The sequence below is a fragment of the Microcebus murinus genome, chromosome 20 (assembly GCF_040939455.1).
Source record: "Microcebus murinus isolate Inina chromosome 20, M.murinus_Inina_mat1.0, whole genome shotgun sequence".
Classification (NCBI taxonomy): domain Eukaryota; kingdom Metazoa; phylum Chordata; class Mammalia; order Primates; family Cheirogaleidae; genus Microcebus; species Microcebus murinus.
This window is the reverse complement of record NC_134123.1, coordinates 4659014-4682953: the sequence shown is the minus strand read 5'-3', so window position 1 is coordinate 4682953 and position 23940 is coordinate 4659014. Positions and strand designations below refer to the sequence as shown.

The following is a 23940-nucleotide window of genomic DNA, read 5'->3' as shown; positions in this document are numbered from 1 at the left end:
GCCGTCCACACTGCCCAGGCTTCCAGGTTCCCGAGGGAAGCCAGGCAGGGGTCTCCGTGGGCGGCGTCTCAGACGTGAGGCGGAAGAGGCTTTCCGGGTCAGGGTCAGTGCTGACAGAGGCTGGGAGGCAGGCCGCCGGGAGAGGCCAGCATGCGGCTGGCCAGGGCCTCGGGTGGCCGGTGTTCTGCAGCCCCTGCGCGCACCCTGAGAAGGCCTGTGGTGCAGGGTGGCCAGCTCTGAGGTGGCTGCAGGGCGCTTCCTGGCCTCGAGCTCCCTGGGCTGGAAGCCTTTTGCACTCTGCGCCCGAGGCCTTCTTTCACCTCCACGGTGCCCGGTGGCGGTGGCGTGGGGACGTGGTGGGGGACAGGCCCCGTGAGAGCTGCCTCAGGCTTCGGGCCGCGCTGAGGCTGGCTGCGCGGCTGGCCTGCTGCGCGGAAGGCCTGCCTGCCCACCTCCCCCAGGCCCAAGTAGCGGGGTCTTCAGGCACTGCATTCTTCAATAGTGTTTGCTGAGTGCCTGCTGTGTGCCAGGCTCCGTGCTGGGTGCTGGGCGAGCAGCGGTCAGCAGCACAGGCCCACATTCTGCCCTGGCGGGCTTCCAGCCCATGGCGGAGAAGAACAGTGACAGCCGTCACAGCGTCACCGCGCGTGTCCGCACAGGCGTGTGAGTGTCTGCAAGGAAGTGTGCGCGAGAGAAGCAAAGACCTCTCTGCAGAGCTGGCACTGACAATGAGGGCCGTTCCCGGGACGCCCGAGGCAGGAGGGTGGTGGCAAAGTGAAGGGCAGGATTGGGGAGCGGGGAGAGCCGGGGGTGTGTGTGGAGGGGCATTTGGTCTCCCTGGGAGTGGGGGTGCCTGGGTCTTGGCACACCCCAGACTTGCTCTCTGTGGCGCTTGTTCCCTGCCCTGGGAGGCTGGGTGTGGGCGCGGGGTAGCCAAGGTGGTGGAGAGGGTGTGTGCAGGGGCCGTCCTGGTTGGCCACGTTGACAGGAATTGGAGACGGATTGAATAGTGGCGCAAGGAGTGTGGGGTGCCAGGAAGACCCCTGGGTTCCTGGCTTTGGTATCGAGGTGAACAGAGGGGTCTTTCCTGAAGTGGGGTGGTCTGCAGGAGGACTAGGGTAGGAGGAGGAGAATCTTTCCCCTCTTCTGACTGTGCAGGGCCAGGGCAGGGCCCCAGGAACAAAGCTGGTGAGGACGGGGTGCAAGTCCCCGTGAGACCACACGCTGCTTGTGGGCAGGGATGTCCCCTGCTCTATCCCCAGTGGAGCTCATCTTGCCTATGCTTGGCATACAGTGGGTGGCAAATTAGTGTCTGTTGAGGACCTATTCCGTGAGGCTGCAGAGCAGTTAAGGCACGTTCAGACAAGGGTGCTGCTTGACCCTTGAAGATTTTTCCTTGGGTTTCCTCCTTCTCTGGCTCCAGGCGCTGAGAGCTTGGTGGCTGCTGCCTTCTGGAGGGAGCCCTGCCTGCTGGCCTCAAGGCTTCCTACCCTGCCAGGCTGGCTGGTGCCTACTCACTGCAGCCCCCGCTGGAGGCGGCCTGTGCCGCGCTCCCTTCTGACTCCCTTGCAAATCCTCCTGGTCAGCCTGGCTGGGCCTGTGAGGCCGGGCTGGCCAGCAGCTGGTGCTGACAGCTCGCACACCCTGCCTTTCTGGGCTGGCACTGGGGCTGTGTATTTCCCCCGAGGCCCGGAATGCTCGCAAATGTGCCCGCCTGGTGTGTGCGGAGCCTGGCGGCCAGCCCGCGCCCTCCCACCCGGGTGCCTGTCGGGGCCCCTTCGTCTGTGGCCCACCACGATTGGCAGCTCTGTCTTGCAGCTGGGTGGGGTGGGGGTGCAGTGCAGGGGGCCCCTCCCACCAGGCTTACGTTCGGGCGAGGACTTCCGGGGAGTGGTGTGTCTGGGAAGATGGGGGCTCCCAGAGGGTTCCACGCTTTTCACGAACTGGGTTTCTGCTGTCGAGTTGGGTCAGCTCTCCTAGAGTCGCTGCTTGGGGTCGAGGACCCTGATGCCGTGGGACCACGCACATCCTGACCAGCGCCTTGGGGGGCTCAGCTCCCCCTTTCTGTACCCTCATCCCAAAGCAGGCTGTCAGGAGGGACGTCAGCATGTCTGGACAGGCAGTGGGAGGCACATGGACCCTTGCGTAGACCTGTTTCTCCACCATCTACCTTTGGGCTGGTTAATGACATGTCTGTCCTCCTGTTTATAAATGCCCCTTTATTTTTCCCCAGGGCAGTTTGAGACTCCAGCTATCCCTGATGTATCTGTTACAGTTTACAGCTGAGAATTCCATAGGTGAATCTAAGACAACACAGTTAGTTGAATTTGGAGAAAAAATTCCTCATTATATCCAAACCCTGATTTCCTGTTCATGTCTTTTCTCTTGGTCTTCACCCGCACATGTGTGTGCTTATAGAATTGTAACTGGAAAGTCTCAGGTGTTCTGCTCTAGTGCCCAGTGAGTTTGTGGTCTGGCCTGCCTCTGTTGTCCGAGTCCTGCAGCTGCCCTGTTAATGCCCGCTTGGGGTCCCTCTCAGGGTACGTGCCCTCTTGGGATCCCTCTGGGGGTGCGGATGAGCTGCTTAGGGTCACGCCTGGCACGCTGGAGTCCTACCGCCAGGAGGCTTCTCTTCCCCCGTTTCTTTCTGGACGCTGGACCCCCCAGGGGCTGCTCTTGAAGTGGCTTGTGGCAGAGAGGGGGAGCCTCGTTCTTGCAGCTGGAGAGCCAGGTTCTAGCCCTGGGCTGCCACGAAGTGGCTCTGAGTCAGTCCGGCCCTTTGTCCCCTGGGTGTCATTTCTCTTTCTAAAGACGAGGGCCGATCCCATCTACCTCTCACATCCCAAAATTTAGGATTCCAAATATCCTAGGAATATACTTAGACTAGGCATATAAGGATATACTGACTTTAAATAGATGCACGTGAGCATATTGAGTTCTTCGTTGTGACCTTTATCCAGTAGTGGTTTTACACTCACCTGGCGCGGTTTTCTGATCAGTGCTTGTCTCCCGCACAAGTTGGCAAGCTCCTCGTGGGCCACTTCTGCTTTGGTGGCACACGGGAGAGCTCAGCCAGTATCTGTTGAGTGAGGTCAGACAGCTACATTGGTGGCCAACGCCAGCACCCCTCTGCCACCTGCCCATACGGTGACAGTGGGTGGGGGGCACATGGCGATGGCTGGGGCCAGTCCCCACTTCGCTGGGCACCGCAGCTCTGTGGCCTGGAGAAGGGCCCTTCTTTGTCGGGGCCAGGTTCCGGTGGAAAAGCTCCCGTAGCCCTGAGCTCCCTTGCCTGACTCCATGCCCAGTGGGGTGGGAGTCCTGGGCCGGCCACGGCGGGGGATCCCCAAAGATGTCCACTCCGTGGACGTCCTGACCCCCACTCGGGGCTGCCCACACACAGCAGCACAGATGTAGTGACTGTCACCGTGACAAACAACTGCCATTAACGAGTGCTGTGGCATGTGGCGTCCCATGCCATCATCGTGGTAGCCCTGTGAGGTGGGCATTGTGACCTTCATTTCCATTTTACAGACAAGGAAACGGGGGCTCAGAGAGGTTAGGCGATCTGCGCACGGCCACACAGGAAGTGGCTGGGACAGTGTGTAAGCCCGGGCAGCCTGCGTGGCCGCCTCTGCTGCTTCCGTGGGCTCAGCACCCCTACAAGCCTCCCTCGCTGCTCCCCTCCCGTCCGCAGGCCGCCCTGCCATGCTCGGCACCATCCCATCTGTCAGGGGTTCTGTTCGGGCCAGATGCAGCGCCCCTGCTGGCATCCCAGACCAGGGCGGCTGCCGCACAGGGGGGTGGAGGGACCTCTCTGGCCTGGTCCTCACTGCGGCCCCTGGGGCTGCACGTGTGGACGGGGGCTGGCAGCCCTGGCTCTCCCCCGGCGGGGCCTTCTGTGCCCACCCTCTCCCCGCGAGGGAGGGATGGGACGTGTGGCTGCCTCTGGGGCTCGGGGCACCTCATGCTCCTGGTGGCCAAAGGAGGGGTTGGAGGAACGGGGCAGGAGGAGGGCTGGAGGACAGGGACGGCCCTGGGAGGGAGGGAAGGGAAAGGCCCCAGGCGGGAAGAGGAGGGGTGGCGGGGTGGGGCTGGGGAGGAGACAGGAGGGTGGGGACAGGGGAGGGATGGGGCAGAGAGCAGGAGAGGAGACGGAGACGGGGTGGGCAGCGTGGGGGCGGGGAGGGACGCAGGGAGGCTGGGGGTGCGTGTCAGGCGCAGAAAGATTCTGATGCTTGAAAATCACTGTGTGCAAAGGCCAGGGAGCCCCATGCTCCATCCCGCAGCTTCCACGCACCCCTGGGCAGGCACTTGGGGGTGGCCGTGGGGTCAGCCATGCCTGAGAGCTACCCTCACTAGCGGACAGGGCTGGGGAGCTGTCACTCTGCAGTCCCTGACATAGCGGGGGACGATCCGGCCTGAGGTCTCATTAGCCTCCGCTCTGCGCACACCCTGCCGTTCCCTCTCCCGGTCTGCACTCCAGCGCCAAGGTTTGCGACTCTGCCCGCTTGCAGGTTGAGGTCTCTCGCCGGCTGGACTTGACAGTTAACACACACGAGTTCTTTCTCCCTCTCTCCCCCAAAAGCACTCGCTTACCAAAGCTTTCCTGCCGACGGGGGAGAGAGCCGCAGGAAACGAACCCATGTTTTGTTTTCCGCTTAAACTCGGGAGCAGCTTAGTCGGCATGCGGGGATTTTATTTTCCCCAGACTAGAGTGGCCGCCGCCGTGGCCTGGGATAAAGGATGCCTTTGGTGTTCGGCCGTCTTCCCCGAAGCCACCCTCATGTCTCACTTCCTCTCCTCTGGGACTTGTACCGGTCCCCCATGTACTGCTTCCCTTCTCTCACCTGAGGCTGGAACCCCGACTCCCGAGTTGGCTAGCCTCTCTGCGTCCTGGCTAGAGGGCCTGCTGTCCCGGCTCTGGATGCACAGTGCGGGGGGCACGGCTGGGTCGCGAGCACCTCTCAGACTGTCCTCTCTCCCCACTGGCCTTGAGCAGCACAGGCACTCACCCGGCTTACAGGCTGTGCTTTGGCAAGTGGCCCCTGGCCTGGGCACCGCTGGGAGGACAGGCCCCGAGAGACAGAATGGGCTCAGGGCAGCGCGGCTTGGCCAGCATTCCGAGGCGCCTCTGAACATTTCTTTGCAGTGAGAATTGATTTTTGTGTCTCATGTTAGGTCCTCTTAATGCTTCTTATTCATTCAGTCAGTCAATAAATAATTGAGATTGGTCCCCAAACTTAGTGCCGAGGCACTCAGGGTGCCATAGCTAACCCACAGGGCCTTCGTTAAACATTTGAAATTTTCAAGGGGAACACAGCAGTCCTCAGCGTCTGTCGGGTATCCCATGAACTACCAGCTCAAGGTTGTCCCTAACGTGGAGGGCCAGGAGAGGGAGGACAGACGCACGGGGACATGGTGACGTGGAGATCACATGGGCAAGGAGATGGCAATAAATACCTCCCTGCTTTATTGTTTCCATTCACTCTGGCTACCCGGCATCTTACAGACTTGTTGGTTTCCTGCGCATTGTTGCCTCCCCACCAGGCTGTCCCACGAGGTCGGGACTGTGTTACTCCCTGCTGTTTCCTGCCACCCCGAGCCATGCCTGGTACAGGCTTGGAGGGTTCCCGTCTTCTCTGTTCATTGGACTTTCGTGTCTGTAACTTTTTCATGGTGCCCCGTAAGCCAAAGGAAATACCCAACGATTGCCTTCATTGAAGCATTCAGGTCCAGACGGCTTAAGGATTTATGTCCTGACAACACAGTAGCTGTCGGAAACCTGTGTTGTGATTTCATTCCCGACGCAGTGACTGGCGGAGGTGAGAATGCAGGCTCTCCTTCTGCCGGACCAGGTGGGCCTGGAAGCCTGCATTTCTGAAAAGCTCCCAGGGGATGCCAGGGCTGCTGGTCTAGGGCCATATTTTGAAGCGGAGACTCAGATGGTCCCAAGTCCCCCATCCCCTCTTTCCAAACACCCCTTCCCACGTCCCTTGCTGTCTGCAGAGAGCTTCCCAGCCCCATGGCATGAGTGCGAAGGCCACTTGTCCCTGGGCTGTTGTTTGTGGTACCCAGCACAGCTGTCTCCATCTCCAGGTACAGAATTCCTTGCCATGCCCCATCCAGGGCTCAGAGCGGCTGGCATTCTTGTGTGAGTGTTGAGTCCTCGTCAAGAACACAACTGTTCGCAGGTGCCCCCAGCAAAGTGGCCTTGGTGGACCTGGGTGTGCTGGATGTGCTCGCTAGGGAAGGTCACCTGCTCCTCGCTGTTCTTTCACCTGGAGTCACCTGCCTGCGTGAGGGCTGTGTGCCTGTCCTAGGCCCAGAATGTCAGGAAGTCTAACAGACGGCTGGGCACCTCTCTGCTTCCCTTCTGGGAGCGGGACCCGTTAGAGGTGCTCGGTATCTGTCTCCTAGCCGGGCTGGCCACAGCCTCTCTTGCCAGCTCCTGGCTGTTAGGAATGTCCAGATCTGGGAATGTGAATTTTCCAGCCACATGCACAGGTGCATACACTGGTGCACACACTTGTACACGTGTCGGCATTCCAGTTAGTGCCTGGCAGAGCTCTGCAACATAGGTGGAAAGGCAGGAAGTCTGCTCTTCCCAGTCCGTGGGGAATTCAATGTGTGACGACAAAACGGGCCACAGCTGGGCTGTTCCTGTTTGCTCACTATATCACTGATCAATGGATTCATTTATTTATTCATTTATCCCCTCGTGCAGCAAGTGTTTATTTAAATGAACACAGCTAATGTTCTGAGCTGGAGGGTCAAAGTAGTAGTAGTAGAGGACTTCGTGAAGGAGGGAGCACTGGGGTGTGTCCATGCATGTGTGAGCATGTGTGTGCACACGTACACAGGTACATGTATGCACGCATGTTATACATCTGTGCACAGGTTTATGTGTGGAACACACATGGATGTGGATGTATGCGGAACACATGTGCACATGTGCATATGACTTGCATGTACACATGGACATGTGTATGTGTTTGTGTACAGGTGTGTATACAGCTAGGATCATACCAGGAAAGCCTCAGCACCAATAATACCAACTTTGGAAACCTCCCTGTCCTGTATCAACCCTAGGCTGGAGAAGAGGAGCTGCTATTTGGTAGAGCAGATTTTGTGGCTTGGATTCATGTGCGTGTGAGCACTTGGGTGTGTTTTAATTAACTAGAACATTTGCTTGGAAATGAGCAGTGGCAGCAGCCGGCGCAAAGGCAGCTGGAAGGGGGGCGGTGGCAGCGTGGTGAGTTTCAGTGTGCATGATCCTGGCTGATGACACTGTGGAGGGGGTGGCAGGCAGGCCCCAGTGCCGGTCATTGCCCCAGCAGGGAGGGGATTCTGAGAGTGGCTGAACATTCTGGAATTCCCAAGACATTTACCTAATCAAAGTTGGCCAGGTGAATGGTTCCAGCACCTAGGTGGGTTCGTGTCATTCCTGACACGACCCAGGCTGGGCTTTGGACCTGTGAGCCACTCAGGACTGACCCCTTATGCTCTCTCCACCCCCCGCTTGGCACCTGGCACTACTGGGTCCTCTGCACTCGTTTGCTCCACCAGCGAGTCAATAGAGGAAGCCGAGGCTCAGAGAGGTTAAGTGATGCCTCCAGGGTCACACAGCACGCTAGTACACCAGCGGGAAGTGGTGACTTTGTTTCCAGACTCTCTGCCACTGGTGCGTGCGGCGTGAGGACGTGCCCCGCACTGTCTCAGGGCGAGGAAGGCGCGCCACAGGTGTGCGCCTCTCACTCTGCCTCGGGCGGCCCTTCAGGCGCCTGCCGGCCTGCCGGTCCACGCAGGTGTAGGAAGGACAGCCTTCCCGGGGCTTCTTGGTGTGATAGAGTTTCCTCCCACCCAGGGAGATGAGACGAAGGCGTGTCATGACTGGGGAGGGGCTGGGACTGAGTCCTTCGTGAGACGTTGGCACCAGAGCTCACAGGCCGTAGTTGCTGAAGCAGACGCCTCCAGCGTCCCGTCTGTGGGAAGGCCGTGGCGCACGGGCACTGCTGCAGCCCGGCCCCAGCACCCTCAGAGGGGCATGGCAGTGGCTTCCTCACTGGCCCTGGCCTGTGCTTTCTCCTTGCCCCATCACACCTCTCGAGCACCCCTGCCTGCTCGTTTCCCCTGGAAAATACCTTCGCTCACATCGCCTCCTGTCTGGTGGTCCTTGAGGTGGGCCCTGGGGTCCCACTGCCATGGCTGGTTTTGTGATTCCAGCAGAGTGACATCACCTCTCAGAGCTTCACTGTCCTCCCTTGCAGAGTGAGATGACACACCATGTCCCTATCAGCCGCAACTCATCACAGGCACGTGGCCAGAGTTGCCGACTTTTGTTAAACACACGAACTGGGCTGCTACTCACGGAGAGCACCAGTGTGCCTGCAGACACGCACCGCAGTGCCCGGGCACGCAGTACCCGGGCGCGCGGTACCCGGGCACGGCAGTACCCGGGCGCGCGGTACCCGGGCACGGCAGTACCCGGGCGCGCGGTACCCGGGCACGGCAGTACCCGGGCGCGCGGTACCCGGGCACGGCAGTACCCGGGCGCGCGGTACCCACGCACGGCAGTACCCGGGCGCGCGGTACCCAGGCACGGCAGTACCCGGGCACGGCAGTACCCAGGCGCGCGGTACCCGGGCACCGCAGTACCCAGGCGCGCGGTACCCGGGCACGGCAGTACCCGGGCACGGCAGTACCCGGGCACGGCAGTACCCGGGCACGGCAGTACCCAGGCGCGAGGTACCCGGGCACGGCAGTACCCAGGCACGGCAGTACCCAGGCGCGCGGTACCCAGGCACGGCAGTACCCAGGCACCGCAGTACCCAGGCACCGCAGTACCCAGGCACGCAGTACCCAGGCACGGTAGTACCCAGGCACGCAGTTCCCAGGCACGGCAGTACCCAGGCACGGCAGTACCCAGGCACGGCAGTACCCAGGCGCACAGTACCCAGGCACGGCAGTACCCAGGCGCGCAGTACCCAGGTGCGCAGTACCTAGGCATGCAGTACCCAGGCACGCTGTGGCGCTTGTACCAGGAGAGGCCAGCAGAACGTCAGCTGCTGGAAGGGACAGCAAAATTTTGTTTTCATCTCACACTCATTCCTGGGCAGCTGCTCACAGAGGGAAAGTGCAGGTGATCACAGGCACTGTTTAAATAGTTATTTCTCTGTCTTTTTGCTAAATTCATGTAGGTTAAAAGCACATAGGATATAACTTCCATTATATCTACCTCTGCCTGTCTGTCTCTCACCTGGGATAATTAACATTCTCAGGGTACCAGCTACCTTTTCTTGCCTTTCCCCTTGCTATTTCCAGTACTTGCTCCATGGTCTTTTATATTTTTCTATAACTTTAGACCCGCACAAGGCCTACCTGTCCCGTGATGTTCCTGATCACCCGCCAGAACCGAGCTCTGCCTGCTCGAGGGGGACCTTCTGTGGTCCCACCACAGTCCGCCTTGCCTTGTGCACTTCTCTCAGCCTCTGCCAGAGCTCATGCTCCCCAGGGCAGGGCCCTGCCCAGGTTTCTTCCTCATGGGCCGCACCGCGCCCAGTGCTTGGTGAGTCCTCGTCAATGCCGACTGAATGGACGGCCGTGTTGGGATTTGTGGTCAAGGTGGAAGAAGAGTCTGTGGGCGTGTGTGCAACTGCATGCACACGTGTCTATACTTGCTTGCATGTATGTGCATAAGCATGTGCACGTCTGCACACTTGTATGCCCGTGCAGGCACATGCGTGTTTCAGCCTGTCAGCCTCATGCTCCCGTCTAATTGGGTTTCTGAAGAGAGGCGTGTGCTTTAATTTTTAATTAGAAATCAGACCAATGCGAGAAGAGGCCAGCTGCAGCTGGAGGTTTTGCCCAATGCTAGAGTTCTCCTTAACTAGCGCCTGGGGTCGGGCAGCCTCTGTCAGGGCGGGATGCCGTTGCTTGTGCTGGTGGGAGTGTCTTAGTGCCTACGCAATTACCAAGTCATTATTTGGTAACGGAGCGTCGGGCTTTTGCCTATGCAGCAGTCTTTCCCAGCAGGTGAAAAATTGCCGATGACGAAAAGTCAGAGATGACCAGGGGCACACCTGATTGTGGGGTTCCAACATCCTTTTGAAGGAATGGGGGCCCTGCTCCTCCCAAAGGCATCTGGGAGTCCTGTCAAGTGGGATTTACCTGTGGCCTGTTTCCCCCAGGCTGGGGATGTGTTTAGCATATTTGTTGTAGGTAAGATGATCTGTGCAGACTGTGTCAGGTGGGGAGTAATTACCTGGGCACCAGGGTGGGGCGGTGAGCCTCATCTGCTGGTGGAAACCTGGCCCTGGGCTCCCAGGCTCCAGCAAGGGCAGGTGTGGGATTCCCACCCTGGGTCTACGTGGCTTCCAGGTGGGGCGCCTCCTGGCGGGGTTTGGCCCGTATACCACATGTGATGGTGGGGACAGGTTGTGGACACTCAGGGGACATTTGCACCTGCTCTTTTCTCAGGAAGGTTTTAAGCTAAAGCTCAGTGCTTTGGTCAGCTACAGAACATGGTGGGGGTGCAGTGCCTCACCCTCGTGCCAGATGGCCAGGGTTTCTATCCTGCTCTGCCACTGGCTGCGAGAAAGTCCTTCCTAGCTTCTATGTGCCCCACCTTCCTCCTCTGGGAAGCAGGAACTGCAATGGTGCCTACCCCCAGAGTCACCAGGAAGATCAAAGAGACAATATAGGGATATAATTCCTTAGTCACAATTCTGAATTCCAGAAAACCTGAAACCCACTCAGATTTTTTTGTATTTCCTTTGGCAGCAAAATTTGACTTTAGCTGATGTGATGCTATCTATATAGTCTTTATTTAGTTCATGTTGGTGAGTACTTCTGTGCTTTGCTGCAGAAATATCAATGTGCTTAATTGCTTCTGGAGTGTTCCCAAATACTCAGGAAAGGCACTGTGTTACCTTTCTAGAATCTGAAAACGTCTGAATTCTGGAGTGTATCCGATTGCGAGGGTTCGGGGTAGGGGTTGCGGCCAGGCATATATAAGGTGTGTGGGGAACCTCACACAGAGTAGTGCTCAGCGGACCTTCGGTGGAGCTGTCATTTGACCCCACCCCACGGAGCAGCTTTGCGGATTTCTGCCTTTTCCCGTCTCCCCCCCTCACACACATTCTCCCTCTCTGCCATGCAGGTGGGGCTGTTCGTTTGCTTGTGTGTCGTCCCTTCGTTACGGCGGCATGTGCACACGCGTGTGTGCACTCATGCCATTTCTCTTTGGCAGGAGGTGGTGCGCTCAGTAGCGGTGCATTTGCGCTTGTGGCCTCAGGGAAAGACCAAGGCTGGGCCCAGCCCTGGGGGGTCAGCCTGCAGCCCCCTGCAAGAACTGGACCAGACAGGACGGGACCCCTTTCCCACACCGTCTCCCAGGGGGCAGGCATCCCTGCGTGGAGGGGCCCTGGGGGGCCACGCTGACAGCATTTCTCCCCCACGCTGGGGGCCGGGCACAGCTGACGAGGGAGGCTGGGCTTCCTGGTCACAGGAGTCCTGTTGGCTCCGACCCCCTTCTGATGGGGCTTGTGGGTGGGACCGAATCTGCCTGCCAATTAGGAAAATTGGAGGTGAGCCTCCCTTTGTTATGTGTTTATTTTGACTCCCCAGTAAGACATGTCCCTGGAGGTGCTGGCGCCCAGTGTTCCTGGCCTGCGTCCCTGTCCCCGAGAGGCTGGCCTTTGCTGGGTGCCCAGCACAATTCCATGTGTCAAGCTGCCTTTTGAAAGAGCCCACACTCAAAAGGGCCGCCTTGTCAGGTAGCTGTGCTTTATCTGTGTTTGGGCTGTAAACCAGCAGTTAGGGAAACCCTGCTTCTGAGCAGTCCTAGCCTAGGTTGTCGCTGGGGTTCAAGGCTTTGGGGGCAGGGAGAGCCAGGGTATCTAGGGAAATTGAGTCTCAGACGGGGGAGTTCCCTTGTTGGCAGTGGCACCGGGCAGCAGTGGGTGAGACTAGAAAGCAGGCCCCCTGACTGCTCGCCTGCTTGGGGCCGACACCAGGCCGCTGGCTGCGTGGCGTTGGGCAGAGAGGGCAGCTCGGCGCGGTGGGCAGCCCTGAGGTGTCTGAGGCAGTCTGCTTCCTTTAGAAGGACCCAGGTGTTTTCTGGCTGCCATCTGTGGGCCTCTGCACCCATCCCTTGCACAAGCAGGTGGCCAGAGGGCTGGGGGCTGGTAAAAACTGATACCGGCCAGTTGGCGACCCCCACTGCATGCTCGCTGTGGGCCAGGAGGCCGTATCTCACAGACCCAGCCCAAACAGAACTGCCCGCACCCTGGGCTCAGGAGGGCGTCGACCCGCGCCTGTGTCTCGCTGCCTTCCTCCACCTTCTCCTCACGTGGGGCCAGTGCCCCGACTGTGCTTGTCCCTGTCCCGGTGGCCCAGTAACCCCACGGGTGGCAGCGGGCCCTGGGGGTTACAAAGTGTTCCCTCGGCCATCGTTCTCCTCTGACCCCGGCAGCCCTGCGGACTGGGCCGAGCCCAGCGAGGGACACCGAGGCGCGGCGAAGGAGGGACGGTTGGCTGTGGCGGGGCGGGCCCGGCTAGGGCGGCGTTTGCCAGCACAGCTGGGCCGGGGCGGCGGATCCCGCCAGCGTGCTTTCTCCTGGTTCTCTTCTGATCCTGATGGTCGGAGAGCGAAGTTCGGGGCTCTCCACGGGGCTTCTGAGCCCCTAAGGATGAGGTTTATGCCCTGCCTGGTCTGTGGCCCGGCCCTGGGCTCCGGGCTGCCCTGCTGGGCGTGGCTCAAGCTGACAGAGTCTTCTGCGGGGACAGTTCGCAGCGTCTGAAAGAAGGTGCCCCATGTCTTGCTCCCGGGGTGTGATACCTGGGCCCCTGGGGAGCCCACGGAGGAGACGGGGCGACCTCAGACCATGCTTGGCCCTCCACTGCGTTCCCTGTGCTCACTGAGGCCTCCCGTGGGCGGAGAGGAGCCAGACGCTGCACTGAACACTGTGGTCACTCCTCAGGCCAGGGGGTGTCCATTGTCACGGTCTTCGATTTACTGTTGAGGTTTGTGCTCCGAGAGGGGAGGTGTCACTTCCCAGGTCACACAGGATGTGTGTGACAGAGCCAAGATTCAAGCATGTGCTTAACCTCTACTGCCCACCCTTCCTCCCTCCTGGGGGGCCCGGTGCTTATTGGGGGCGGTGCTGGGGGCGACTGCGGGGTGTGTGGTCTGCAGGCGTTAGTGGGCTAGCAAAAGAGCTGTTTCCCAGGTCACATTCCCTGTACTGAGGCTGTGTCAGGTGGCTTTGACCTTCCGGCCACCTGCCTATATCTTGGCTGGCCGCCAGGGGTGCCAGGAATCAGCCTGGGCCCTGCCAATCAAATGGGGAAGGGAATCCCTAAACAGGACTGGGCACAGCTACCACCAACCCACTGGGACCTGCTGGATGGAACCCATGTCCAGTCCCTTTTCTGAACACTCCCTGGGGCTAGACAATGCTGCCCATGTAACAGATCCCAGGAGGAGTTGCAAGGGGGAGGGTAGGAGTCCCATCCTGGGAGAACTGCAGACTTGTAGACTCATCAGCTCCTGAGTTGTAGGCTCTTGAGCCTCAGTTTCCAAGTCTGTGAAATGGGAGAAGGGTCCTTGTCCACCTTCTCCCTAGCATGGGCTATGAGTGCTTGAGGACTGGGTGGAACAAAGGCTGCACTCCTGGGTCTGGGTGGGGTGGCCTCAGGCTCTCGCAGTCTAGGAACAAGCAGCGGCTTTGCGCACTCCCCCCGCCCCCCCGCCAGGCATGAGCGTGCAGCAGACCCGTTTGCACACACGCTGCCTCTGTCTCTTGCTGCCCCGAGATGCCAGCCCGGCTCCTCACCTCCTGAGCCTTAGTTTGCTTTGCTGCAACAACTGAACTTACCCAGGGTGTTGCTGTAAATGCCTGATAGAACAGGTTTTCTCAGAAACTGTTGTCTGACTTTGGGTTAGATCCTTCTGGAGGCTTCCCCTCATCCTGGCTGGTTGCTCTTTGTACCCCGTTTCATTTCTTTTACTTGTTAAACAGTTTCCTCTTCCTCACTCTGAGGCTTAGGGGTGGGTAGGAAGTCAAGGCTGTAAAATGACCAGTTCTTGTCTGGTTGTTACTAACTGACAGCCCTCTCTCGGGCCCCATGCCACTTGTGTAAGTCACAGGAGCGGCAGACCTGTATCCGGTTTGTTCTGTGCGGGGCAGTTGACGTGCACGCTACCTGCACCGCCCACCTGCCCCTTGTGGTGGGCTCCACCCTTTCCCGTGCCACAGGTAAGGAAGGCGGCGCAGTGCCAGTAAGTGCCGGGATGTCAGCTGGGTCTGGCTGACTCCAGAGCTCACAGGCCCCTTTCCCTGGGGGCTGAGCACCCAGGGCGGCTCTGGGCCTGAACACAGAGCTGCAGCGGGGCTGGTGTGCCGGCCGTGGTCAGGGACGTTGAGCTCGGGTCAGTGTTGGTGCCGGATCAGGGGTGGAGCTGGCCTTCCTGTCTCCCAGCTGGGCCTGGAGCGGCCACTGGCTCCTGCATAGCCCAGCATTAGGCTCCCCCACCCTGCTCTTTTCTTCGTGGCCCCAGCCCCTCCCCCGGCCCTTTGTTCCCCCTCCTCAGTTGCCCTAATGACTTAGCCCAGGTGGCAAGTTGCATAGAGAAACTGCTCCAGGGAAATAAGCCCCCTTGCTACCAGCCTGGGCCTCAGGTGTGCACACAGCAGCCCGCCTGGGCTCTGGTGAGCTGGGCCTCCCCCACCTCCAGACGCTACGCAGGAGCTGGAGGAGCTGTGTGGATTGTGTGCACGTGTGCCCGTGTGTGGTGTATGTAACTCTGTATGTGTAACTGTGCATGCAGGTAACTGTGTGTATAACAACGTGTGACTGTGTTGTGTGTGATCATGTGTATAGAACTGTGTGTCTACATAACTATAGGTGTGTAGAGTGTGTAACTGTGCATACATGTAACTGGATATGTAACTATGTGTATGTAACTGCTTGTATGTGACCATGTGTATGTAATGGTGTAATATGTGGTCATGTGTATAGAGCTATGTGTATATAACTGTGCGTATGTGTATGTAAGTGCAATGCATGTAGGTAGTGGCGTGTCTTCCATGTGTTCATGTGTGCGTTGAAGACTGGTGGGGAATGGGGTGGAATCAAAAGGCATGAGGCTGGGAGAGGGGCCCCAGGAACGTATGGTGGGGGCTGGAGTTGCCTCTTCTGCTGGTTAAAACACTCTTTGTAGAACAGAGTCACACATGTGTTTAGATAATTAGAACAAAAGCCAAAAGAACAATTCCGTTCAAAGAGATGAAGCTGGGAGGTGGGGGCCGGCCAGGATCTGGGGGCCGCGTCTGTCTCCTCAGCTCTTCCCAGCCTTGGCCGCATTTGATCGCACTATTTAGAAAATCCCTTTGTTGCAGGATAAACTGACATTGGCCTGCGCGTTTCTGCTGTGCAGTTTGCTGTGTTTGGGGCCCACTCGGGACAGCAGGCCATTAGGAGCTGATTAAACGAGCTAATTTTAATTTGTTCAGTGGTTACAGATGCAGAGACCTTTCCATGCCCTTTTCTTGAGGCTGTATTTTATTTATTAATTTTCTTTTTTTCTGAAAAGAAAAAGACCTTCAGGTCTCCCTTCTCTCTTCCCATCCCCCCTTAAAAATAAGCAGATGGAAACATTTTTAACAAGAACTTCAGCCAGGAAAGAGAGGGCTAGACTGTGGCTCTATGGGACCAGCCTCCAGGGGTCCCGGGGGTGCTCACCGTACTTGGGAGCTGGGGCAGAGCCTCGGGGTTGGGCTTCCCCTGGTGGCTGAGTGTGAGGAGCCGGAGGAGGCTTCTTGGGAAGGTGGAGGACTTCAGCCTCACTCCCAGGCCTTTGCACGTGCTGGTCCTGCTGCTTGGAACTGCGTCCATCCCTTGCTTCCCTTCTCGGGCTAATTCCGTTCATCCTGCTGGTCTTGGTGGAAAGGTTGCTTTCTCCAGGCGGCCCCCTGGCACCCCCACCTCGCTGCGTCCTCCCACAGCCCCATGGACCTCTCCAGCCACAGCAAATGCCACACCGTGTGGGACATCGTCTCCCGCACTGGGCTGGGAGCTCCGCAGGACGAGAACTGCCTGTGTGGTCACCTCCTGCCCCCAGGACCAAAGCGCCTGGCGGGTTGCAAGCTCGTCAGAGACTTCCGGAGAATAACCGAGTGTGTGAATGAATGAGTGGGGGGTGGGTAGCAGCTGTACTTACTAAATGCCAGGACACACCCAGCTGTTGATGTCAGACCCACCCTGGGGTCCCACCAATTCCCAAGTGGCAGCTGTAGTCCCTGGGTGGCCTGGTCAGCTCCCTGGGCCCTGATTCAGCACTGGGGGTGAGCATCATGGGAGTGGGCTGCTCACGCCGCCCTGCCGGGCCCCCGCCCAGGCCCAGCTCTGCTTGGTACCCGACCGAGGGCCTCGCAGAGGGCAGCTGAGGGAGGAAAGCTGTGCTGTAACTTGGCTTTTAACAGTGCTTAGGGGCATGCTGGCCGGGTGCGTAACGTGCCAGATCACAGAAGAGGGGGCTGTGTGGCCAAACCAGTCACTCCCCTGCTCTTGCTTAAGCCGTGCGGCACCCAGTCCATGCGTTTGAGCGCCGTGGTTGGCTCGGCCGGGGCACCTAGCCACAGCAGCGAGGTTTTCCCTGGAGCTGTGCCCTGGCGTGGCCGGCCGCCTGCCGAGGCCTGGTTTCCATCTGGGAGAGCTGCTTCCCGCAGACAGCGCCCCACCCACCCGCCCAGGGGCCGAGCAGGGCTGTCCCCCACCCCGTCCCGTCCCGGCAGACAGCACGGTGTCCCAGGGACCTTCTGCTGTCTCTGCATGGTCCTCCCTTTAACCCCGGCCGGCTTTGGCGTGGTGCCCCAGACCCCTCGGCCCTGAAGAGTCTCAGAGGGGGAGTCGGCACTTCCCGGCCGCCCCCAGCCCCGGGCCTGGGGCCCTCAACTCGGTCCACATCTGGCTGCGTGGCCGGAGCCCTGGGCCTCCTCCGGCCTCTCCTCCCCATCTGCTCCTTCCCACCCCTTTCGCTCCCCAAGGCCCTTCCTCTCCCCGCTAGCTGGGTCCTCCGCCAAGCGAGGAGCAGCACACCCGGCCGCCCTCCCGGCCAGGCGGGGCGGGTGGGGATGTGTCTGTCCCGTGGCTGAGATCACCAGTGGGCCGGTGGGAAGCGCCTCTCCGGCCCTCGCCTGCCCTGCCGCTCGGTGCCGGCACTTGGGCGCAGGCCCCGGCCCGCCGGCCCTGGGTCGCCCTGGTGAGCAGGGGGAGAGGAGGTAAGTGGGGACGGACGCCAGTGAGGGGTGGCCCGGCTGGCAGGGGGAAGAACGGATGAAGCAGGCTGGTGTCTGCACAAGAACGCCAGGAGTCTCATTAGAGGCTCCCGGCTCGCTGGGGAGCGGACTGTTTGCTCAGAGTGGAGTCGAATCCAGAAGGAGGGAAACTGCTTTCCTGGAGCGAGAGGCGCAGTGGGGGGCCAGCTGCTAAGGAGGCCCTGGTCCCTGGGGTGTCGGGCCCTGCGGCCTGGGGATGGGGTGGCCCCTGGGGGGCACCCTGCTGTCTGGGTCTGGTGCCCTTCCCTCTGTGCCCCACCTCTGGCTGCCTGCGCCCTGTCTCCTGTGAGGGGCCTGGCTGGCGCCCCTGCTGCTCTGCGCACCCCTGGGGCTGGTGCTTCTCTGAGCCCCTGGGCACCCACCCTTCCGTGCCCTCCCGCCCCGCATCCTGCACTGCTGGCTGGGAGGGCGGCTGCCCGAGTGCTGGCTTCTGGGCCTGACCTGGCCACCCACAAAGCCATCACGTCCTGGGCGTGGGTCCCCTCTCCAGTCACGGGGCAGCCTGCCAAGAGGGCGTCGAGGCAGCCTCTGGGTCACCGCACACCAGACTGTGATTCCTGATGGAGGCCGTGGGGCCCCTCGGGGGTGGGGCTCAGTGGAGAGCGGGCTTTCTCGTGGCCAGCCACTTGTTCTCCTCGGGAAGGGACTGGTGAGTTTCTCTCTGTTTATGTCGTAACCAAGCTACCGAGATGGCAAACTTGGGTTCTGCAATTACACAGTGTTTCAGAAGCAAATTGATAGGATAACGTGTTATTATTGGCTACTGGGTTAATAGCTATTTTGGCAGGAGTACCAATCCTGCGTGGCGTTGCTGGCGCGGGTGTGAGAATGGCGTGGTGGGGTAGGGAGGACTGGTGGGTGCGTGTTGCATAGAAGAGAGGACTTGGGGCGACTCCAAGGGGCCTCCCTCCTCTGCCAGTGCCTGCTTGGAGGACGCTCAGCCCCATTAGCTGTGCCAAATCCAAGACCAGAGAGGTTGAGAGACCAGCATCAGGTCACAGTGAGTCGATGCTGGGGTCGGATTTTGAGGGCTTGTGGGTTTGAGGGCTAGAGCTTGGCTTCTGATCTTAGAAGGCAGGACACAGGCCACCACGCTGCATCTCAGAGGGTGCACCCAAGTTCCATGCCGCAGCTTCGGGGTGTCTGCACCTGCTGGTACCCTGCCTGGGTGCTCTTCCTGCAGGTCCTGCCTCGGCCTGTTTCCGTGCCTGCTTCTGGTGTTGGCTCAGGTGTGACCTTGTCACCTGTCTAGCGTGGCACCCCACTCTCCCCTCTCTTCATTTTGTATAGTCCCCTGGCTTGCTGCTCTTCATTTAGCAGGAAGCGTGAGTCTCCTCTCGTGCCACTGGGCGCTCTCTGAGGGCAAGGGCTCGGTTTGCTCCGACCTGAGCCCTGGCAGGGCTGGCGAGCAGACACACACGAGCATTTGCCGAAGGAATATATGGATGCAATTTGCAGTGTCATTGCAAAAAATGGCTTCCACCTCCCAGGTGACTCACTGTCTGTCCCCTCGGAGGATGGTGGCCTCAGGGTCCTGCTTTTCCTGTCCCTACCAGGTGGTCGGCCGGCCCTCCCTGGGACTCAGGTTGAGGTCGTGTCTTCTCGCCAGCTAAGGGAGCTCAGAAGGGGACAGGTCCCCCTTCCCTGGATGGGGGCACCCCTGTCTATGGAGCGGATTTGTGATGGGGGGGGTCCCTTCGAGGGCCCTTCTGGCTGGGGCTCTGTGCCAGGCTCTGGAGTACGAGGTGGGCTTTCCCTGCCACACGGCGCTGGCAGGGGTGCTGCAACGAGGCGCTGAACTGAGGATGCTCGTGGGACGGGCAGGCCGGGAGTGGAGTGCGGCTCGCCAGGGTTGGGGTCTTGTGAACCTGGGGTCTTTCCAGCAGTCTCTGCTCTGCCCTGCTGATCTGGAAATGACACACACGGTACGTTTATTGGGCATTTCCCATGTGCCAGGCGCAGTGCTTAACCTGGGTTATATGACTTAATCCTTGCCACTCCCAGCAGGGAGAAGGGATCCTCTGCCCGGTTTTCCTGTGGCTGAGGCTCATGGAGGTCCATTAATGCAGTTAACCCTGATGGTCAGTGGTGGGGCTGAGATTTGAACCCAGGCTCTCTGGCTCCAGAGCCTTCCTGGACATAGTCCTGACTCCCTGGAACACGGCCTGCGTGGGGCAGGCTTTGCTGCCCCAGCACTGGGCGCAGAGCCCAGCACACAGTAGGGCTCCATGAACGTCTGAGGGATGCACGGGCGGTGGGCTGAGCGGGTGGACACAAGGGGTTTCCCAAGATGAACGAGAGGTGCTCGCTTTGTGCTGCTGGTCCGTTGGGAGGAGGAGAGAGACGCAGGCCGTAGTAAGGGCGATGCCCTCTGGTGCTTGGCTGGCCTGGCTTCCTCCCAGCAGAGCCGGGAGGGCTGCTTGCCTGCGCGTCTCTGTGTGGAAGGGCACCCTGGCTTGCAGGTGCTCGTTAGGAAGAGAGAAGGTCTCTGGTGGGTTTCGGGGGTCCCTGGTGGGGAAGACACGCACACAGACGCACGCACGCTCACATGTCCCCGCCCTCTGGTGTGTGGTGTGGAGAGGGACATCCTCTGGAGGGGTTTGCCCAGAAAAAATGCAGCTCCTCACCCACTCCACACCATGCTGCTGAGTCTGTGCCTTTAAGAGCGTGGACTCGCAGCCTAGTATCTTATTAAATCTGTCCATTTGTTCTGCTCTGGTCTGAATAAATAGACACCCTCCCACCCCTCTGCGTCCCCTTTGTTTTATGCCATTTCTCCAGGGATTCAGGCTGAGGCTGGGGGGTGCTGAGCTGTTCCTTCTGCCTCGTCTGCGAAACGCCCACCCAATACCCTTGCTCTTTCCCTGACTCGGAGAGGTTCTTTCAAATAAACGAGTGACAAATTCAGGCTGTACCGAAGACTGGAATAATTGCATTCTGCCACAATGCAAGGAGGCCTCGGGGACCGCGGTGGTGCTGGACGGGCCGTGGGGGTGGCCCCTCTGGTCCGGGCAGCCAGGAGAGTGGTCCACCTCGTTGGCTCAGGCTTCCCAGTGCAGACGCCACCCCGGAGCCCCTAGGCCTCCACCTCGCAGGGGCCCTCGGTGGCTCCTTGCTGCTGCTTTGTGGTTAGTGGTTCTGTCGTTCGTTGGTTCGTTCTCTCGTTTCTCTCGCCTGGCGTTTGTCCACACCACAGCTATCGAGTGCCTTCTTTAGACGTAGCCCTGGACTGGCGATTCATCCATCCACTCACCATTCATGTACTGGCTCGCTCCCGCCAGTTACCGGTGCTTCCTGTGGGTCGGACCTGCAACGTGCCCTTCCCTCCGTCCATTCGTCCGGTCATCGAGCAGGCAGCTATTGCCAGGCGCCTGGTGGGGGCTCCCAGGGACCCAGAAATTCCGGGCTTATCGGAGTTGTCTTCGGGCAGTTCTAAGGCAAGAGTACCTGTGAGGGAACCGCAATAACAATCTTGGAAGAAGATGGAGCAGGACAGGGAGGCGCTGTTTCGCTGTAGTGCTCAGTGGGAGAGGAGGCGGGTGCTGCTCGCGCGTGGCCCCACACCCAGCACCGGCGAGTGGCCCGGCCGAAACACGCCGCTGCCATTGGCTCGTTCTGCAGACACCGAGCCTGCCGTGTGCTGGGCTCTGGGAGGAACCCGCGACCATGGGGGCAGTGGAGCCTGTGGCAGGGTGGGCCGAGCCCCCCTCCCCCATGCCGTCCGCCAGAGCTGGGCTGGGTGGGGTCTCTGCTTCCCAGGCCCCTGCGGGGAGGGCGCCAGTGCCCCCAGAGGGCATCCCCGTGCGTCCAGTGCAGGTCCTGGGTGCTGGGCTGGGTGGGGTCTCCGCTTCCCAGGCCCCTGCGGGGAGGGCGCCAGTGCCCCCAGAGGGCATCCCCGTGCGTCCAGTGCAGGTCCTGGGTGCTGGGCTGGGGTGGGGTCTCCGCTTCCCAGGCCCCTGCGGGGAGGGCACCAGTGCCCGCAGAGGGGGTCCCCGTGTGTCCAGTGCAGGCCCTGGGTGCTGGGCTGGGGTGGGGTCTCCGCTTCCCAGGTCCCTGCAGGGAGGGTGCCAGTGCCCGCAGAGGGGTCCCCGTGTGTTCAGTGCAGGTCCGGGGTGCTGGGCTGGGGTGGGGTCTCCGCTTCCCAGGCCCCTGTGGGGAGGGCCCCAGTGCCCGCAGAGGGGTCCCCGTGCGTCCAGTGCAGGTCCCGGGTGCTGGGCTGGGGTGGGGTCTCCGCTTCCCAGGCCCCCTGCGGGGGGGGGGGGCGCCAGAGCCCGCAGAGGGGTCTCCGTGCGTCCAGTGCAGGCCCTGGGTGCTGGGCTGGGTGGGGTCTCCGCTTCCCAGGCCCCTGTGGGGAGGGCGCCAGTGCCCGCAGAGGGGGTCCCCGTGCATCCAGTGCAGGTCCTGGGTGCTGGGCTGGGTGGGGTCTTCGCTTCCCAGGCCCCTGTGGGGAGGGCGCCAGTGCCCGCAGAGGGGGTCCCCATGCATCCAGTGCAGGTCCTGGGTGCTGGGCTGGGTGGGGTCTTCGCTTCCCAGGCCCCTGCGGGGAGGGCGCCAGTGCCCGCAGAGGGGGTCCCCGTGTGTCCAGTGCAAGTCCTGGGTGCTGGGCTGGGGTCGGGTCTCTGCTTCCCAGGTCCCTGCAGGGGGGGCGCCAGTGCCCGCAGAGGGGTCCCCCTGCGTCCAGTGCAGGTCCTGGGTGCTGGGCTGGGGTGGGGTCTCTGCTTCCCAGGTCCCTGCAGGGGGGGCACCAGTGCCTGCAGAGGGGTCCCCGTGCGTCCAGTGCAGGTCCTGGGTGCTGGGCTGCGTCCTGCCAGTGCTGGTCTCCCCCAGCCTGGCCTTCTGCCTGGAGCCGGTCCTCCCAGCCTTCTCTTGGGTGGGGTGTGCGGGTGCCCATAAGTCCACTGGTGCCAACATTTCGTTGATTGATGGATCGAGGGCGAGATCTTCCTGGCTCTGCTGGATTCTGCCATAGGCAAGTCCTTCCCTCAGACCTCAAGGGCCTCAGTGTTCCAGTCCGTACGACAGGTGGCTAGCTGGGTGTCCTAAAGGTCTCCTTCAGCCCTCTCAGTTTTCTTATCTGTAAAATGGGTCTTGTGAAAGGATTATGTATGGTTTAAATGCATTAAATAAAACATTGAAGACTAATAATGTATGTAAATAAATAGTATAAAGTTTTAAACAGCCTGGCACATAGCAAGTGCTCAGTGAAGGTGGTTTGTGGTGATGAGGATGATAGTTTTCAAATCTGCTTATGAGTGTGGGCACAGCGTGAGGACGAGTGAGGGCTGGCTACAGGGTAAGGAGTGATGGCGGTCTTGGGGGCTCCTAGGGAAGGGTGGGGCATGCTGGGAAGGGGCCGGGGACCATACGCTCCAGCCTTTATGTCTGGGACTTCAGCTGCCCTGCCCCATACTTGGAAACCGAATCAGGGGGGGCTCTGGCTACAGCTGCCTCTGGGGACCTGGCAGACCACCCAGGGAACACGGAGCTCCTTCTCACGGTGGTCCTCCTGGGCCGGTGGCCACCTCCCGGCTACTACCCTGTGCCATGCGCCCTCCCCCAGGCCAGGCAAGGTGCTTTGATCTCCTGTCCACCACCGACAGGGCTGGGGCGACCTTCAGTCATGAGGCCCAACAGCTCAGCCACAAAGCCAGAGATGGCAATTTTTCTTGAGCCTAAAACACGAAACTCCAGGGAAAATTGAGATTTTCTCTGCTGAGTCGTAGGTTTGGATGAGTTTAGAGGGTGAATGGGGCCGTGGAGTGGCTGCGTGGCTGGCACCACCCAGCACATCCTCCAGAATCCCAGGGCTCCTCCCCCGCCCCCCTCGGGCCTCATGCTCCCTCCCGCAGGGCTGGGTCCTCCTCTCCTGCCCTGCCTGTGGTGGCCAGGCGTGTGCTGGGGACACAGCAGGTGCCACTGCCCCAGCAATGCTCAGCGTCTGGAGGGGAGAGAGGGACAAACCAAGGGCTGCAGGGGTGTGCAGTGGAGGGCAGAGCAGGGCTTCTGGGTCCACTTTTAGGGATACTCAGCCCAATTTTAGGTGGTTCATGTATTTTTTTTTACTAATTATGTACTTATTTTGATGAACATTATAAACACATCACACCCATGATTTCATCAATATGATTATTTAGGATTATCTCAGAGTGACAGCGTTGTTTGGCCTAAAGCCATTTAAAGGACAGAGTTGAGAAATAGTCCTGGGGTCTGTCAGTGGCTTGAGCATGGTGACTCCTGGCCAGCGGCACAGGGTGGGCCGTGGAGACTGAAGGACGGAGCTTCTGAGCCTGGTGCCCCGCCTGCTGCAGCACTGCAAGTGAGCGTTGCAGAGAGGTCTCCCGAACGCGGGGCGCTAGGCAAGGACTTGGGTGCAGGAGGTACTCCCAGGAACCAGGAGTGAGGGGCAGGAAGGCAAAAAGCCACTTGTGGGTGGCAATGTCAGGGTCACTGCTGAAGACCCCCAGGACCTGCTGGGACCTCCGCACCTGTGCAAGACGCCCCGGAACATCTCTGCAGGAGCCCCTGGCTCTAGCGTCCCTTAGAGTGAAGGTTGCCTCCAAAGGCATCGACCCTCCTCCCTTCCGGGTCGAGCCTGAGA

General features: G+C 60.1%; 1 protein-coding gene across 2 annotated transcripts in view; it reads left to right on the top strand.

Annotated features, from left to right (window-relative positions):
• The window catches only part of ZNF423 (zinc finger protein 423), a 313414-nt gene that overhangs the window by 139129 nt on the left and 150345 nt on the right, over positions 1-23940 (top strand). The window contains exon 1 of one of the 2 annotated variants that reach the window (XM_012788972.3): positions 16805-17285. The exons of the other annotated variant lie outside the window; for it this stretch is intronic. The gene's annotated coding sequence lies outside the window, so the exon portion shown is untranslated. Of the gene's footprint in view, positions 1-16804; positions 17286-23940 lie in introns of those variants that run through there. 2 annotated transcript variants of the gene reach the window in all.